General features: G+C 33.2%; 1 pseudogene; it reads right to left on the bottom strand.

The window, feature by feature from the left end:
• Nucleotides 1-10,230: 10,230 nt before the first annotated feature.
• LOC107855161 lies at nucleotides 10,231-18,600 on the bottom strand (annotated as a pseudogene).
• Between the last annotated feature and the right edge of the window lie 729 nt (nucleotides 18,601-19,329).

Below are 19,329 nucleotides of genomic sequence, written 5' to 3'. Positions count from 1 at the left end.
AATCAAGTTGGGAGGATTGATAAGAGGGTAAAGTCTTATCTTGAGGATGATGGATTTGAAAAGTGGGCATGCGTGTATGCACTTGTTAATCGTGGTAGAATGATGACTTTAAATATAATGGAGTGCATAAATGGTAAATTAAAGCTAGCACGTGAGTTGCCGATAATAGAATTTTTGGAGCAGGCTAGGAAATTATTTAGAAAGTGGAATTGCAAGAACAGAAAAAGAGCATCGTATGCAAACACGTCACTTGGCAGTAGATTTGAAGGAATTCTTCAGCTAAATACTTCAAAATCTACAAGGCTTAAGGTTGGTTTTGATGTTTTGATTTGTTTTACATATTATAGAATATTTGATTCATAATACAGGATACTAGTTGTTTTAAAAATGTTGTTTTGGAAAATGTTACAATAACCTAATCAATTTTTTTATTGAATTTAAACAAAATATTCTAAAAAAGAACAATATGTATCTATGTGTAAATATATTATGACTAATCTTATAGTTTAGTGCGTCATCAACATATGTATATTTTGTTTATGATGACGGAAGGAAGTACATAGTATGTCTTGATAGGAGGACTTGCTCTTGTGGTAGATTCCAATTGGACGAAATAACATGTGAACACGCGATTGTAGTACTAAAAAAGAAATTAAGATACTATTGAACTGATAATGTTATTGTAGTTGTTATACTGTAGTAAAAGATTGTAAAGATTTATACTTTTAGATGATGTATCTTTCATAAATTTGTAGATACAAGTTTGCACAATTTGTAATTATTATAAAATATAATTATATCATGTGAGACTCTAAGTTTTAATATAATGTGTTAGTCAGGTTGAAGGCAAACATGTATTCTGAGTAAATAAAAATGTCTATAGAAACATAATGATGTAATGTTTTGTTATTTACATTTATTATATAGTAAAATATGTATTTTTTTTACTAGATACATATCATTTAATAAGATGTTTCTCAGTTAATTTTATAGATACAACATTAAATTTTCACTTCTATATTATAATGTCATTAGTTTTTTGATACAGTACCATTAAGTTTTGCTATAATTTGTTATGCATTTTAGAGACAACAAGTATTAGTTGGAACAAAAAACTGCTGCAGATACTAAATAATGTAATATTGTGAAGGTTAATACCAATATTTTCTAATTTATGTTTCATTATATTAGATACATATGATTGTAAAATGTTATAAAATATTTTTCTAATACTATGTCTTTATAAAGTGCTAGAACTACGTAGTTCGATACATAAATATATATGAAATGCTTTAGCATTGCATTATAATGGATAACAAAATAAAACTATTTAATCATTAAAAAAAACACAATGTATCAGTACCTAACATTACCAACATCATCAAAAAATCATTAATGTTTCTATCAACTTCCTAGTTTTGTAATATCCAACAAGCAAACAAATACATAAATACTTAATATGGAAAAACTGTCTGTTTTTTTGTGCGAACTTGCACCTTGGCCTTAGTGGATCGTCATTCTCACTAAAGTATCCGTTCTCTACTTTTTAAACCCATATTTGCACAAAAGAAAAGCATATCTCAAATGATAGTATTGAGCATCAATACCCGAATATGAAATGCCTAATCCCTCACTCAGATACTCGGCATAAACAACCATAAATACACCACAATCCCTACATTCCAAAAAATAATTAAGTTAAAAACATCAATATACATGAGTAGGGTAATGAAAGAAAACAAAAAGGTAATGTAACACATACAAGCTTCCACTATCTTGTTGTGCTATCTCAGATACAATTCCACTTGAAATGGATCTCGTTTGGACTTTTTCTCGTATGATTTCAGTGCAGTCCAGTCAGTGGGTACCTTGTGCTAAAAAAACTTACCGTACTGAAGGTAAATTGGAATCATTATAGCTAACTTTTCAATCTCACATATTTGTTTTGTTTTTCGTGAAGAGGCCATTGAATCATACACACGAATGCATCGATCCTTTAAAGTAACGACTGCCAATACCCAGTGAAAGGTGCCATCATAGTTAATTGGGACAAATACCTTATTAACCATATGCCAAGGCTGAACTGCGCACATACTCAATCCTTTGATGATGTTAATCAGTGACTTCTCCATATCAGCAACCTCATCAGTTTTGAAAGATGCATCTTGAGTTGTAAGATCCTTAGCAACGTCTAAATTGTAGTAATTCACATATGCCTTATCGATGTACACTTTAAAAAAATAATCTGTGGTAGTGTATCTACTGATTGAAAAATTCGTGTTCTTGTACTTCTTCCTCAAGTAGTACATAATAACATCCAGATGTTGTTCAAATTGTAATAAAGTGGTATATTATAGCAATCAATTGTAATAAGTAGTAATTAGATACAAATTATTGATTATGTATCTAATGTAATAACTTTATAAACACTGGTAACTGTACGATCAACAAATGAACAACATATATATTCATATAGAATGAAACAATTTTTGTCATTAAGTATCAAATACAAAGTACTTTTGGCTAAAAATTTCAATTATCTTTACTAACAGTAAAGATGCAAATATTACATAAACAAGTTTCGTTAGCACGATGTTTAACTTAAACAATTATTATAACTTGTGCAGTCAATGTAACTCAGGTAATAGACTTTAATACTTCATCATAGAAATCACACAATAAGAAAACTAAATCTCCTTAAACAAAGTTTTAAGAAAAAATAAAGGTAATACCTCATCATTCCAACACTTGTGCTGTTGATACATCAAGTAAAACCAGTTCTTGAATTTTGGAAAAGCAACTAAGAAATCTAGTTGATGAAATCCAAGTATTGAACAATTAACCTTGTAGTGATCATCATTATATTTCCTGTAACATAAAAGTACAGTTGATTTGAAAAAATAAATAAATAGTAAGTTGTATATTACTGGTGAATTTAGAATAAGATGTGTTGCTTAATTTTTCGTGTATTGCTTGTAGATGCAATCATGAATCCATTCTTCAAATATTTCCATCTCTACAGTAGGTGAATCCTCAGTAATGTGATAATCTTCGAATGGAATTTTTTTTCGCTCTTTAGAAGCCAACTTTTTCTTTCCTTTAGAACCTGATCCAAAATGGATAAAAAAAAAGGGAAATGATAAATCTTTGATGGCTTTCTTGAGCGTGGTGCAGGTACATTTTTATTAGCCGACACATTCTTTTGTGGCGTAGAAAAGGCAGACAAAATCGCGGTGTCACTAATCTCATACTCTGCTGGAGTTGTTGGTGGAGGCTTGTAAATCGTCAATGCCAAATCATGTTCTCAACCTAGAATAATACTTTCAAGCGTCTGAATTTCTTCAACAGTTATGTCACTCTGCTTCTCAATTCCAACATCCTGAAAATGATTTGAACCTTAACAAATTTATTATAAACAAAGTCCATTTTTTTAAACTTTATCAATAAGTAGTAACTTGTATCTGAAGTTTATTTTAACTTGTACCTAAACTTTATTTTAACTTGTTTTTCAACTTTAATTTAACTTGTCCTTAGACTTTAGTTTGACATGTATCTAAACTTAACTTAACTTGTATATAAATTTTGTATTAACTTATATCTGAACTTTATTTTAACTTGTATTTGAGCTGTATTTTAACTTGTATCTCAGTTGTATTTTAACTTGTATGTAAACTTTATTTTTAATCTGAAATATTAATAACATAACTGTGTTCATTTTTTTTTAGTTAATTAGATTCATACTACTAAATTAACTAAATTGTACAAGATATGTAAATGTTGATTACATATATGACTTAGTTTACATTTATCATTTCAAGCATACAAAAATAATCATGTTAATTAGAAAACACATAATGAATGTTTATTACCTTTTCATGTTGTTCACCTTCTTGGGAAATGATGGTGCTTGGTTGGCTTTATCATCCTCCATTTCAACTGGTTTGTCAGTTTCTTTCACTACACTGTCAGTACGCGTAGGTCCTGCATCATTAACAACGGCATTTGAAGGATCACATTCTTGCCGGCTCTATTTTACAATAGTTTCCTGCAGATTTTTTATCAGGGAATAAAAAAAATCAATATAATATAATTAGTTAATTACTACCTTTGAGAAGTAAGTACATATTTATACATATAAATATTTTTTTATAAGATAATTCAAATAGTAAATATGTACTAATGGGCACCTCCATTTACTCTATTTTTTTTAGACACAATGTGAACTGACGAGATTAGTATGTCATTCAAAATCAGCAACATCATCTGAATGTGTAGCCTCTTTCGAGCTTTGTTTTGTAATTTTTTTCAAAAATTGAAGGATGAGCCGCATGAATAAATTCAATATACTCGTTAATAAATGTTTGTTGGTTTAATGCATCTTACCTGCTTCACAGTCTCATTTTTCTGCTCCAATGAATTCAAAACTTCAGTGAATCTAGCGTTCATCAGACGCTCTAAATCTTTGAATTTTTGGTCAATCTAGTAAATATGCAAGTTGATTAGTTAAAATGCATACAATTAATAAATTTATACAGCAATAAATTGTAGATCCTTACGTATGTCTTCATGTACGCCTTTATTTCGGACTCTAACAAATGTAGGTCCGCTTTAACCACAAGGTCTTTCCTGTTTAATGTGGATGTTGAATCAACATCAACTTTACTCTTTTCTTTCATATCTTCTTGTTTCGCCAATATTTGTTAAGCACGAAAAATAACACGATATAAAAACGTTTTCATTATGAGAAAAATGTAAAATATGTTGATAAGGAAATACCTGTTGTCTGTTTTTTTTGCATCTCGCAACTGCATTTATTTTTTACAATCTGATCTTCTTCCTATCAGAACATCTTTTCTAGTCTTTGTCATAGGTTCAGATACTGTACGAGATACATGTATCGACTGCCTCATCAAAAATTGTGGAAGGGTAGAACTGAAGTCATCAAAACTATCATGATCTTCGGTAACTTGGGGTACATTGACTCTGTACCTCCTCTGATCTTGATTTTTAGATGACGATGGCATTGAAGATGTACCATGCTGTTTTGATGCAAAACTAGTGTGCGCCAAATCAAGTTTTTCAAACTCGTTCGCAATAGGAACAATGTTGGCATATGAATACTATGTACAAAAATATTATTCATTAAATATTATTATGATTAAAACTACAAATACTATAATGCAATGTATGAAAAAAGTTCAATCATTATAGTAAGTTGCTAAAGATTTCGGTCATAAACTGATTAAGCTTAGGCCGGACTGTAACAACCTTCCAATTCAATATGCGAGGTATGTTATTTCCCTCCTTAACAACAACTTTGAGTTCAACATTTGAACAAATTTCAAACATCCACATATTAAGAACCTGTAGGATACCACCTAACCTATAATGTTGCTTCTCCATTGAAAATTCTTGCCTAAATAAGGCCATCAACCTGGAGAAAGACACTTTACCCCAAGGAAAGAATTGATATTTTTCATCTTCAATCATTTTGAAATCAAAAAATGGCACGGGAGAAGTATTCAGCTGTGAGTAGATAAAAGTGTGTATGAAATACAGGATTGCCATCTGGAGGGCATCCTCTTTGTTTTCAAAATTTTCCTTTAGAAAACGTTCCACCAATGACTCCTTATCTACACCATTGGTTGATTGTGGAAAATACCTTTTCATAAGCCTACTCGGAGAAGAATCTTCATATTTGAAATCATCAATGTTATCAAAATAGTTTAAGCAAGTAATCAAAGCAAATTCATTGATGGAAAATCTAAGGATCTGGTCTTTGACAAAAACATGTATCTCTTCTTGATTTGGTTGCTCGATCTCGAGCATAAGAATACATTTTGTTATTTCTCTAATATAATTAGAAATAGGTATGCTGAGATCACATCCGAAAAATAGTCTTCTCAAATAAGTGTAACACTTCTTGCCCGACAACTTCTTCAATTTCATCCTTAAATCTTAAATTGCATAAACTTACAAATCTAAGAGGATGCTTGGAATTTCCTTTATAACATAACTCAATTCCTAAAACAAAAATAAACAATAATAAAAAAATTAGTCTATATGCAACAACTCTACATTAAGACATTACAATAAAAACAAATACTCTAATAACAACATACTTTAGATACAAGTTAATACAACATGTATGTATGTAGGTATTAACTTGTATCTTTTGTTGTATGACTTTCAATAACAATTAAACCAACACTAGATACATTTTAAGAAATTAACAGTAAGTACCAGATACAAGTCAACATAACATGTATCTATTGAAAAACTTGTATCTTTTATTATATGACTTTCAATAACAATTAAACAACACTAGATACATTTCAAACAATTAACAGTTAGTACCAGATACAAGTTAACATAACATGTATCTATGAAGTCATAACTTGTATCTCTTATAATATAATTTCCAGTCAAGTTTAAACCAACACTAGATACATTTCAAGAAATTAACAGTAAGTACTAGATACAAGTCAACATAACATGTATCTAATGACAAGAAACTTATATCTTTTGTTATATGACCTTCAATAACAATTAAACAACACTAGACACATTTCAAGCAATTGAAAGTTAGTGCCAGATACAAGTTAACATAAAATGTATCTATGAAGTCATAACTTGTATCTCTTATAATATAATTTCCAGTCAAGTTTAAATACCAATAGATACATATCAAAGCATTAACAACAACTCACAGATACAAGACAACATAACATGTATGTAATAACAAGAAACTTGTATATTTTGTTATATTAATTACAATATCAAAAGAAATCACAAGATACATATAAATTATTAGCAACAAAGCACCAGATAAAAAATAAATTTTCAAATGTATCATCCATAACAAAATATGTATCTCGACCTAAAATTAAACAAATCTGTACATGAAATTACCTTAGGAAGCTCATCTCTATAAATATCTTCAACAACTCTTCTGGTCTTGACGGGAGCTTTACTTTTAGGACTGTTGTGTCCTCTTTTCTTAGAACCACTTTCTTTTTTCTTGTCCTTCCTAGCATGCTTTTGACATAATTTCTTCATAGTTTGGGGATCATTTCTATGTTTTGACCTATGTTCATGAAAATCATCAATTTCACAGTCAAAATCTCCCGGAACAAAGTTTACAACTTCGATTCTTTGAAACATTCTAATTGAGAAACCCCAAGGCTAAAAGAAGGTCTAGACTCTCTATTTATGCTTATAATTCAAACAATGAAGCAAAAAAAAATTGAAATTGAAGAAATCTCTCTACCAAAATACTCAACTTTCAGATAACTTTACTTGCGGCAAAAATTTTTTGAAAAAAAAAACGTAAAAAAGGAATTAAGTAAATTGAAGCTGATTTTATGGGGAGAAATTACCTTGATTAATTTTTTTGAATTAGATGGAGAAAATGGATAGAAAATGGCCAGATTTTATGCCGTTCAAAGAGGAGATGTGGAGTATTTTTTGGTAAAGAGCCGTCTTTTTAGTTGTAGGGTTAACTTGTATCTCACAATTACTAAAAAATATGAAATATTGAGATTTAAGTAATTTTTAAGAAGTGGAGGGATTTTTAGAAGTTTAGAAACTTATGCTGTTTATTTAGGTAATTTTTCCTTAATTTAAATAACACTTTTAACAAGAACATATTATAAATATCCGAATAAATGACAAAAATCATTAGATGGTAAAAAATATAAATAACTTAAACAAAGTTGCACGATAATACGATAAAATTTATAAAGAAGAAAGTTGCAAAATACTTATTCGATAAAAAAATAAATGTCTTTTTTTGCGAAAGTTTAGGAAATGTGACAATAATTTAAAATGTAACCAAAAATAGTAGTAGCTGATAATAATAATAATAATAATAATAATAATAATAATAATAATAATAATAATAATAATAATAATAATAATAATATCGATGATTCTTAGTTTTAAAAACAAATAGTTGCAGGACTTTTATAAACTCCTAATTATAGGAATATCATACACACACACACAGACATATATATATATATATATATATATATATATATATATATCATTATTTTAATCTTAATCTATCAAAATTATTTAGAAGCGCAAAAAGATAAATTGAAAGAAAGGCGGGACAAAATTGGATGTCAACAGGCCACACATGAGATTTTGACTCAATTTTGGACCTGAAGCATAAAAATGAACTATGGGTATCATTATTCTCATATTAATGCGTAGATCACTATTTTGATACTGTGGCATCGTGCGGAGGCTTCTCGGAAGGAGAAATTTCCAATTTAACAGACCTTATCGGGCTTTCTTCGGTGTCCAAGTAGGGTAGGCTTACTTTTCTCTTAGATTGAGCTTAATTATAGTATGATATGATATTATGCTAATTTTGTATTAGGAATTACATCTTGATTGAACATTTAGAAAATTTAGACTATTTAGTCGGTTAGTTAGCCATATTTAGGCGGGATTGACCTGTTACTCGTTCCTTAGGTTAAATTGTTATCTTAGGGCTCTATGAAGCTTATGAAGCACTTTATAGTAGGATTTCGGAACCTTGGTCTAGTTCAGGGATAGAAATTGTCTTAGAATGGACCTTTGGGGTTAGAAGTGGGCCTTTCCAGCCTTTCTTAGGCCAAGATTTCTATTAGCTCCTTATCTCAATAGGCCTTCTTACGTTATCTTATTTATATTCTTGAGCAGAAGGAGAATTTAGGCATATTGCGACTTATTCTAGGCTTGTACTTAGGAGATATTAAGACCAGTTCAAGTCTGGCATCTATGAAGATATTACTTCCGGTTCAAGTCCGAAAAACTATGAAGATATTACTTTCGGTTCAAGTTCGGTATTCATGAGATATTATTTTCAGTTCAAGTCCGGCATATGAGATGTTATTTCTAGTTCGAGTACAACATTGAGAGGTTACTTATGACGATTATGGGATCGATTTGAGTCCGGTGTTTTCAATATGGAAAGATCCACGGTTATGATGTCGAGATTCGAATACTTGTATACTTACTGTTATTTCTCCTTCTTGATTACATCCACCAGGCTTATGGGAGCTCGCGTTGGATTCTTTACTTTCATTTGCGTCTTTTAGGCTTATGGGGGGCCAGTTATGCTATAGATAGTTACGTTCTCTTTGATATTATTTATTCATTATTTACTTTCAATATTTGGAGCATTGTTCCAGGTTTGTCCTTTTTCCTGACTTAGCTTATTATCTCGCATTTTATTATATTTATATTATGATTTAACTCAGTTAAGGATGACACCCACTGAGTACTCATTGCTTTGGTGCTCATACTACCCTTCTGGACCCTTTTTTGGTGCAGATCCGAGTACTAGCCGTCGCCGTTGACGTTGTGTTAGTGCCTGTAGAGGTTAGGAGATAAGGTGAGCTCTCAAAGACGGAGTTGACTTTTTCTCCTGTTTTGGATGGTCTTTTTATTTCGATAATATTGTATATTTGACACTGAAAGTACTCTTATTCTTTTGCTAAAGGCTCTTGTATCGACCTTACTAGGTCATGGGATATTGTTACTCGTTTTCTTATTTATCTTCTGTTATGGAGCTATCCTTATATATTATTACATGGCTTGTAACCTAATTACTTGCGTGATTCCGTTATTTATGCTATTTTCTATTTTCCACCAACTAGCTCATTACTTATAGTTTCGGGCTTCGATTTGACTTACCTACTGATGGGATAAAGTAGGTGCCATCATGACTCGTGAAATTGGGTTGTGACACCGCCAATGAGGTGATCACTTTTTTCATCAAGAAATATTTAGGCATGTTAGATTTTAGGGAAGTGGAGTAACGATAACAGTAATAGGTGATTAAATAAAATGATAAAAAATTATGAAACAGCATAAACTGCAGAAGCTATTCAGTTTGTATCTGTACCTGACTTGGGGTACTGAGTGATGAAGGAGAGAGAATGGTTCATCCAATAGATTAGTTGCATGGAATCCTTCAGAAGCAGTCTCCATGAATACCTCTGAGTCTGTATTGATGAATATACAAAAATATTTGTATCATTTTTATTTTAGAATTTATCACGTAGACCACCAAGCCCTTCCGAGGAGCAGCTTACAGGATGACAATGGTATACAGCATCACCATAAGTGAAGGAAACTTCATAGTAATATTTACCTTTAAGTATGGGTATCCCAAACTTAGATTCCCGATGTTTTTTAGCAACATCCAGCATCACAGATGTTTGCTGTAACTTCTCTCCAGCAGCTCTGATGTGGAATTTTTAGATAAAATTTGGTTCACGACCTACCAATAGTCATTACACGAGCAGGAACCTCCTTTGAAATGGTGAAAACGAGTGGCATCTCTCACAATGATTTCTCTCCCTACAAGCTTGGAGATAAATTTGATTGCTGAGTGACAGTCATTACAAACTCGAAGGTTCTTCATGATCCTTAAGGTAGTGTTCTCCGGGGTATTTATCAATCCAAATGCAATTGTAAGCTTCTCACTATGATGTCTAAGAATCTGCTCGTTCACCTCAAAATCAAGATCATGCAGCACTGACGCGGTGTCTGGAATGAATCCTATCTTTTTGATATCTTTCCAAATTTTTTCCATTGTCTTGTAAATAGCATCTCTCTGCGGATGAATCCCATCTTCTACCCCAAAGACATGGACTATGTTTTTTATTTGGATCCAGCTAAATCCTTGTTCTTTCTTGACCTGTTTATCCTTCATTGAATTTCTGATCTTAGTAGCTTCGTCCCATTTCCCACAAGAAGAATACACGTTAGCAAGTGTTGAGTAGGCCCCACTATTTTCAGGATCAATCGAAAGCAATCTGTCAGCTGCAACTTTTGCTAGCTCCACCTTTTCGTGAACTCTACAAGATGCTAAAAGAGAACCCCATGCAATCATATCTGGTTCGATTGGAATATTTTCTATGAAGTCTTGTGCTTCTTCTAGCAACCCCGCACGACCGAAGAGGTCATCATACAAGCACAATGGTTTGACGTGGGTTCAATTGCATGCATCTCTTTCATCATTTTGTAATAACTACGGCCTTATCAACCAATCCTACATGTGTGCAACCATTAATAACACCAACATACGTTATATGATCAGGCTTCATTCCAAGTGCAAGCATATTATCAAACAATTCTAAGGCTTCATTTCCAAGTCTATGCTGAGCTAAAGCCAAGATCATGGAAGTCCAAGAGACCGTGTCTCTATTCAGGTGTATTATATAAAATACTCTCCTTGCACAGGTGATATTTCCAGCCTTGGCATACATAGTTATCAGGGCATTACTAACAGAAACTGATAATGCTTCCCCTGCCTTAATGGCTGCCGAGTGGATTTGTTTACCATGATTTAAGGATCCCGCGCTTGAACAGACACTTAACATTGCTGCTAGAGTATAATTATTCGGTCCGGCCCTTCTTTAACCATTAACCTAAAGAGTTCCATTGCATCATCATTAAGGCCATTTTGTACATAACCGACAATCATGGTTGTCCAAACAACTACATCACGGTCCTTCAATGAGTCAAAAATCTTCCTTGCTGCACTTATATCACCAAGCTTTATGTACCCATCCAGTAGTGCTGTAAATGCAATTACATTTACACTGGACTTTCTATTATCCTCTAATATTTTTCGAGCAATGTCTACGCCACCAGGGGCAGATCTAGGGGTTCCGTTAGGGGTTTCCGGTAACCCAGTAACTTTCGTACGGATCTAGTATTTAAATAAAGAAATATAGTAAATATATAAAAATTATAAGTTGGGAACCCATAATCAAAATGTATTGTTGATTTAGTGGAGTAGAGGGACTTGTAAAAATTTTATAGACCTTTAAGGTTGTGGGTGAATCCCATTACTAACTATTTTTTTTAGTACGCCACCACATTGGGAATACATGCAAATCAAAGAATTCCCAACCGCTCCTGACATGTCAAATTCAGTTCTGCACATTGGGAATACATTCAAATCAAAGAATTCCCAACAGCTCCTGACATGTCAAATTCAGTTATGATAAGACGAGCATGGATTTGTTTTCCTACATTTAATTCCCCAAGATTAGCACAAGCTGATAAACCACTGGCTAAAGTATATCTATCAGGTTTCAATGAAGATTCTTCAAGCATTTTAGAAAACATATTAAGAGCTAGAATGTCGAACACATGCTTATTGTAGCCCGTAATCATTGTGTTCCATGAAACTATGTCACGCGCATTCATTTGCTCAAATTGTGCCAATGTTAAATCCACCTGACCAGTCTGTATATGCAACGAGATCAACATATTCCAGCTCAAGGTGTTCTTAACTACTATTGATACGGGACAAATGGCCATCTTATCTTTTGATGACATCTTTGGAGGCCGACACATAGAGGCTCAAGACTTGGTCATCTCGAGGATACGAGAATATGCATGGAGGACCCGTTGTGAGCATGACTTAAAGCAATCCCGTGTGTGGAAGGTTGCTTGGTTGCTTACATTGATGCTAACCCGAGAACCACAAGCCTTGAAGTATGAATCATACTCGTTTTTTGAGAGCATTGAAGAGGCGCCATTCATTCAAGTTATAACGCACCTTGGCTGCCCCTTCATTAAGGATATTTTAGACATTACACATGGTATATTTACATACCATAGCAGCCCCTCTCATTAAGGGCAAAGTGGTTATTTTGTCTTCATTTGTAATATATTATAAATAGGCCCCTTTAGTCTTATTTTCATTAGTTTATGAAAGATGAAAGATTGAAACATTAAAAATCCTCTCTCTTGTGAGTAGAACACTTAGTCTTAGTTAGGGCTTGGAAAAACTAGTATTGATCTTTGCTCGGAAATGGTAGATCTTGAGGTGAGTTGATTCCCTTGGTGGTCACCGTAAGAGTGTGGTTTTGATTAGTACATTCATTAGGGTTTTTTGAGTTTAATACACTCTTTAGTTCTTAATCTTGTAATAATCTTGGTCTCACTACTATCCTGTACTTTTGTTGTTGTCATCTTGTGTAGTGGACTATTTTGGGTCCTTTATTGAATCCGAAACTTGTGTTATTGTTATTCATCTTGTTCCTCACGATTTGTAGCTTTTTTTGGTGTTATATACACCATTGTATCTTGTATTCTTCTTGTTGATAGCGAATCTGAGAGTGGTCTCTATCTTGGTCCTCAGATCCTTAAGATTGTGGACTAATTTGGAGTGTGTTTCGTGCCTTCCGTTGTCTTTATTGTATCATTTGGTATCAAATGATAACCTAAAGGAAGGCTAAACACGAAATGGACACTTAAAAGGAAAAAATCAGCAAGCACACAAAGAGAAAAACAACACACTAAAAGGAGATGAAGAAGAAGAATTACATAAATGTAAAGATAGTAGAGAGACCCTTACTTCTACTATGTGATTAACAAAAAGAGCTGTATCAAATCTCCAATCACACCTCACTAATGGAAGCTCAAACCACTCTCTTAGGTGACCCAAAGGACTCATACTTCCTCAAGCACACCTTTCTTGCCAAATAACCCAATACAAGTGAAAAAATAATTCAAATACATTCAAGGTTCAAATTTCAGATTTCTTAGTTTTATTTTATTTCTTCATTAGTTTCATGTCTTGATTCTAGAATTAATTAACAACTAGTAATCACCTACTTAGTTGTAGATTAATTGTTGAATCTGTTTCTTCCGTGTCTTCGTTATTTGTGTGTTTTTCTCATTTTTAACTCGTAGTAATTTCTTTGTTTCAAGTCCGTAAGTACATTTTGTTTTTGTGACTTGAGTCGATCAAACAAAAATCCATTCCGGATACCAAGTAGAATTGATATTCTATTGACTACCAGAGTATAAGCAACTTTCAATATTCACCGCTCCAATTGTGAAAATCACAAAGGTGAGTATACACGAGTGTTGATGAGAAGATTTTACTACTAATCTTGTTTGTTCATTATGTAGTTACAAAGGTGATATCAGGGAAATATGTCTTCGATAGTCGGGGATTATTATGACTACAATATGAGAGACTATAATTATAGTAGGGGTTTTATGGCTACGAAGTTGAGGGAGATTGCGGAGGCTATGAAAATAGCCATGATCAAAACTTAGGCAGATTTGAAAGTTACTGTTTTGAGGGAGAAAGTGAGGTGAATGAAGTGCCTAGTGCTTACGGTGACTTTGTAGATGATATAGGACCTCGTGATGGATCTTATGATAGCGTTGGGGCATGTGAGGAGTCTTACAATTCTCACTCCGAATCTAGATTTGGTGTTAGGTATAACCCTTTAGTTCGTAAAGCTTATGAGACATATGATGAGAGTACACGTGAGGAGTGTGAAAATTCATATTCTTCACCTTGTAGTACTTCTTATCCTTGTCGATATAGTGTGAATAGTTATAATTGCTACAGTGGAGGTTGTCTAATGAGAAGAAGAGAGTATGCATCTCCAAACCTGATGGGTACTAGTATGCTTTACAATGTTGATCCAAGAAGGAGTGTGCACTCTAGAAAGGTGACCATTTGTGGGATACCGAGCTGCCTCATTATGTTAAATGATAGGTATTATAGAAACTACATCGTTCTATCCATGGTTGACTACTTGGAGTTGTTTTGTGAGCCTTTACTTTTTCCATACTTTTTGGACGGGTATAAGGTTACTGAGAGGGTAAAAGTTGTCTTCTCTCAATATGAATACCATGAGGAGGTGTGGTGCAATATTCTTCCCTTGGCATATTGTCATGTATACTTAGGTGCTGATTGGTTTGCATAACATCAAGTCCTAACGTGCAAAATTGGCCTAATGTTGTAAGAAACTAATGGGGGAATTTCCTCATGACTTACTTGCTGCCCCAGCCGCAAAGAATATGCCTACCTACTCTAATCCAAATTGTTATGAAAGACAAAAGATTGAAAGGAGTAAGGAAGTGCAAGGTGGTAATCCAATAGTGGAAAAAGGAGAGGTTGTGTGGAGCGAAGTAAGGGTATTATCACCAAACCATACTAACATTGGTTGTCCTTCTATTTCTAAGAACATTTGTGTAGGTACCAACATGGCAAGCGAAGGCGAACAATGTCGAAAGAAAGTTTCTGCCCAAGCTTGTGGAGGACCTTCACATCATGACAAAGAAAAATCTACTTAAGGACTTCGAGGTAAAATAGCTAACTCTTACACTTTTGTGCATGTAAATGATAATTGTATGGCTAGTATCCCATTGAGTGTGAGTTGTATCTTGCCTATATATGAGTCTATTATTTCTTTACCACTTGATGATGATGTACATGTTGTGAGTGTGGATACACTATTTGATCCTATTAATGACTGAATCGACTCTTCTTGTAAGATTGATTTGTGTCTACCTAGTGTTGAAGCCATTGTGTTGAATGAAAGTACATTATCTTTTGAAATTTGTGTTGATCAACTTATGTTTGAAAATTACCCACCACTTGAGGATGAGTATGATGTGATTAATGAACCTCAAGTGTGTGATGATGTTAAAAATGTTGATCAAAGGAATAGGAGTGAACCCGAGAGCTAATCTTGGGATAATATTGCAATTGAAATATCTTTGAAACTTGATATTGATCTTTTAGAGAGTGATGGATGTGTTTGTTCTGAATCTGCCCATGAAATAGATCATGCTCTATTTAGGTATAATGTCTTGTTTGAAGATTATTTAAAGACTCCCAACGAGCTTAGTGGTGAAAAAGATGGTATAGCTTACCTTGGAGGCTATAACCTATATGTTAACCTACTATGGTGTGACAATATTCCTCCTAAAGATGAAAATTTCTTCTTGGGAGACGAGAGTACTCTTAAGGGTAAGGAATGTGCAGTCTTGGAAGTTACTCCTTCTTCTACTTTGTGTGACTTTATTGTTGAGAGTAATCATAGTGATGATTGGAAAACTAGTAGTGAGTACACACATGAGGGCACCTTAGTATAAGTTGACTTGAGTAATACTTTTCTCTACTTTCTATTTGCTTTGGATAATATGTATGTTATTATAGAGAGTATGCCATTTAGTTTGGGTAGAGACCTCGGGAAAGGAGAGTGTTGTCTAGACCCATATCTATGGCCACTCTTCCCATTTGACCCCGATGCCAAATATGGAAATGGTGATGATGGTGCACCTAACTTTTTGCTTGGTCTCTATGACAATTTAAGTGTCACTCTTGGTAATTCCCATAACCAAACCTTTTATCCACCTTTTATTGAGCTTTTAATATCTAATGCAAAGGATCCTTGGTTATATTGCAAATATGTACAACCTTGGCATGTTAAGATGATTTGTTATGCTAACCCTAACCCTCATGCCATGAGGAGTTTGTATTTGTTTGTCCTCTCTTTAGTTTTGCAAGGTTTGGATTCGAGGTCGAATCCTTTTCAAGAAGGAGAGGATGATACGGGACAAATGACCATCTTATCTTTTGATGGCATCTTTGAAGGCCGACACATAGAGACTCAAGACTCGGTCACCTCAAGGATACTAGAACATGCATGGAGGACCCATTTTGAGCATGCATTAAAGCAATCCCGTGTGTGGAAGGTTGCTTGGTTGCTTACATTGATGCTAACCCGAGAACCACAAGCCTTGAAGTATGAACCATACTCGATTTTTGAGAGCATTGAAGAGGCGTCATTCATTCAAGTTATAATGCACCTTGGCTGCCCCTTCATTAAGGATATCTTAGACATTACACATGGTGTATTTACATACCATGGCAGCCCCTCTCATTAAGGGCAAAATGGTTATTTTGTCTTCATTTGTAATATATTATAAATAGGCCCCTTTAGTCTTATTTTCATTAGTTTATGAAAGATGAAAGATTGAAATATTAAAAATCCTCTCTCTTGAGAGTAGAATACTTAGTCTTAGTTAGGGCTTGGAAAAGCTAGTATTGATCTTTGCTTGGAAACAGTAGATCTTGAGGTGAGTTGATTCTCTTGGCGGTCACCGTAAAAGTGTGGTTTTGATTATTACATTCATTAGGGGTTTTTGAGTTTAATACACTCTTTAATTCTTAATCTTGTAATAATCTTGGTCTCACTATCTATCCTTTACTTTTGTTGTTGTCATCTTGTGTAGTGGATTGTTTTGGGTCCTTTATTGAATCCGAAACTTGTGTTATTGTTATTCTTCTTGTTCCTCACGTTTTGTAGCTGTTTTTGGTGTTATATACACCATTGTATCTTGTATTCTTCTTATTGATAGCGAATCTGAGAGTGGTCTCCATCTTAGTCCTCGGATCCTTAAGATTGTGGACTTATTTGGAGTGCTCTTCGTGTCTTTCGTTGTCTTTATTGTATCAACTATCCTGTTAAAAACAATATGTACTGCATTCGTATCCCCTGACTTGGCATATATATTCAACAGAGAATTCGCAACAGAAACATACCACTCTACCCAAACTTACCGACAAAAGAATGAACTCTCTGACCCTCGTATAACTAGGAGTGTGTATCGGTCGGTTTGGTTTGATTTTATGTGTTATTGATTCGGTTCATCAGTTTTCAGTTTTTAAATATGCAAAACCAATAAGATATTTTCTTATCGATTTTTGATTTATCGGTTTTTGATGTTTAACGGTTTAATTTTTGGTGTAATCAATAAGAAAATTCTCATCAAATAAAAATAGTAACAGCTAATACATGAAAAAACGAAATCTTATTTGCCACCAAAATCATACGCAATGCATTTTAGTTTACAAGAATCTTCAAACTTGAATTGAATGTTAGTTAAAAAAAAAACTGAATCCTAATTGTTGGAAGCTACTAAATGCTTCAAGGTTTCCAATATAACAATACCCGAGCTTTGAATTGTGCCTTTGTTACCCTAAATAGGTGAATACTTTGTGAATCTCTGAATTGTGAATAAGTAGTGTGTGTGTATATATATATTAGTAATATAAATATTTATATATATAACACATATAGAAGTAAAACAATAACTTAGTGTATCCTTATTGGTTATCGGTTTAACCGATAACCCGATAAGCTAAAATCGAAACCAAATCGTTTATCCAAATTTTTTTTATAAAATCAATAAAAAATCGTTAACTCAATAACCCAATACCAATAACCCAATACATTTTTATCGGTTCGGTTTATCGATCGGTTCAATTTTTACATACCCCCATGTATAACGCTCTAATTTCAGCACACAACGCAAGAACACTCGTAAATGTGTACTGTGTCGGCAAAACACCAGCCCCAACCATCTCAATAAACATTCGAATTGAAACATGAAAACGGCAAACGTATTTGTACCCAGCAATCATAGTAGTCCATGAAACAGAATCCCTATAAGGCATTTCATTAAATATTGAACGGGCTTTATTAATTGCACCTTGTTTTGAATACACAGATAAAAAGGTATTCCAAGAAGAAGTATCTCTTAGAGGCATTACATCAAACCCTCTACGAGCATACGATAAAAACCCAGTTTTTTCATAGCCATTCATGAGATTTTCATAAGAAAAGCAGTTAAATGGATGTCCGATTTGATTATACGACCATGGATTAACTTAGTGAAAAATGGGTCCTTTGATTTAAGGCTTTCTTGGATAAATGATACGCATAAATGTGCCTGAGAGCCAAAGGCCTCTGAGTTTTGATTATCCATTCGAATAATTATGCAATTTAAACTATGTTTTTCATTAATTTCAAAGATTTTAAAAGAATTTCAAGATATATTTATGAAATTCAAGATAAGGCAGAACTAGTGGGAATAGATGTATGGCTTTTTTAATGAAAACGGGAAAACCCTCTCTTCCCATTACAATTTAACTAGTTAGTTTAGTTTGGCATGAAGATTAGAAACAAAGAAATCACACAGGCTCGTTTGCTAAGTAAAGATCACATCGGATTATTTTATTTCTCTCTCTTTATGTGATAGTAATTTTATCACTTTAATATAAAAAGTGCCATAAAATAATTCTATAATTAAGCAAAGGCGGACCTACATTATTTTTTTGATGCACCGGTACTCAGTAAACTCGATGCGGAATACGTCTAGTTACATAAAAAATATATAAAAATAGATATAAAAGATACTCTCTCTTTTTAAAAAAGAATAACCTAGTTTGACTTGGCATGAAGTTTAAGATAATAAAGAAGACTTTTGAATCTTGTGGTCCTAAATTAAAGTTATGTCAAATGTACCAAAATGTCCTTTAATCTTGTGGTCTTAAACATGCCATGTGGAAAGTTGAAAGTAAAGTATTGCCAAAAAGGAAAAGGGGTCATTCTTTTTTAAACAGATTAAAAAGGAAAGTAGGTCATTTTTTTTTTAAACGGAGGGAGTATAAAAACACCCACTAAAATAAAAAATTGGTTGGATGCACTGACATTT

The sequence above is a fragment of the Capsicum annuum genome, chromosome 12 (assembly GCF_002878395.1).
Source record: "Capsicum annuum cultivar UCD-10X-F1 chromosome 12, UCD10Xv1.1, whole genome shotgun sequence".
Taxonomy (NCBI): Eukaryota; Viridiplantae; Streptophyta; class Magnoliopsida; order Solanales; family Solanaceae; genus Capsicum; species Capsicum annuum.
Note: the sequence above shows the minus strand (reverse complement) of the source record. Positions and strands in the feature narration are given on the sequence as shown.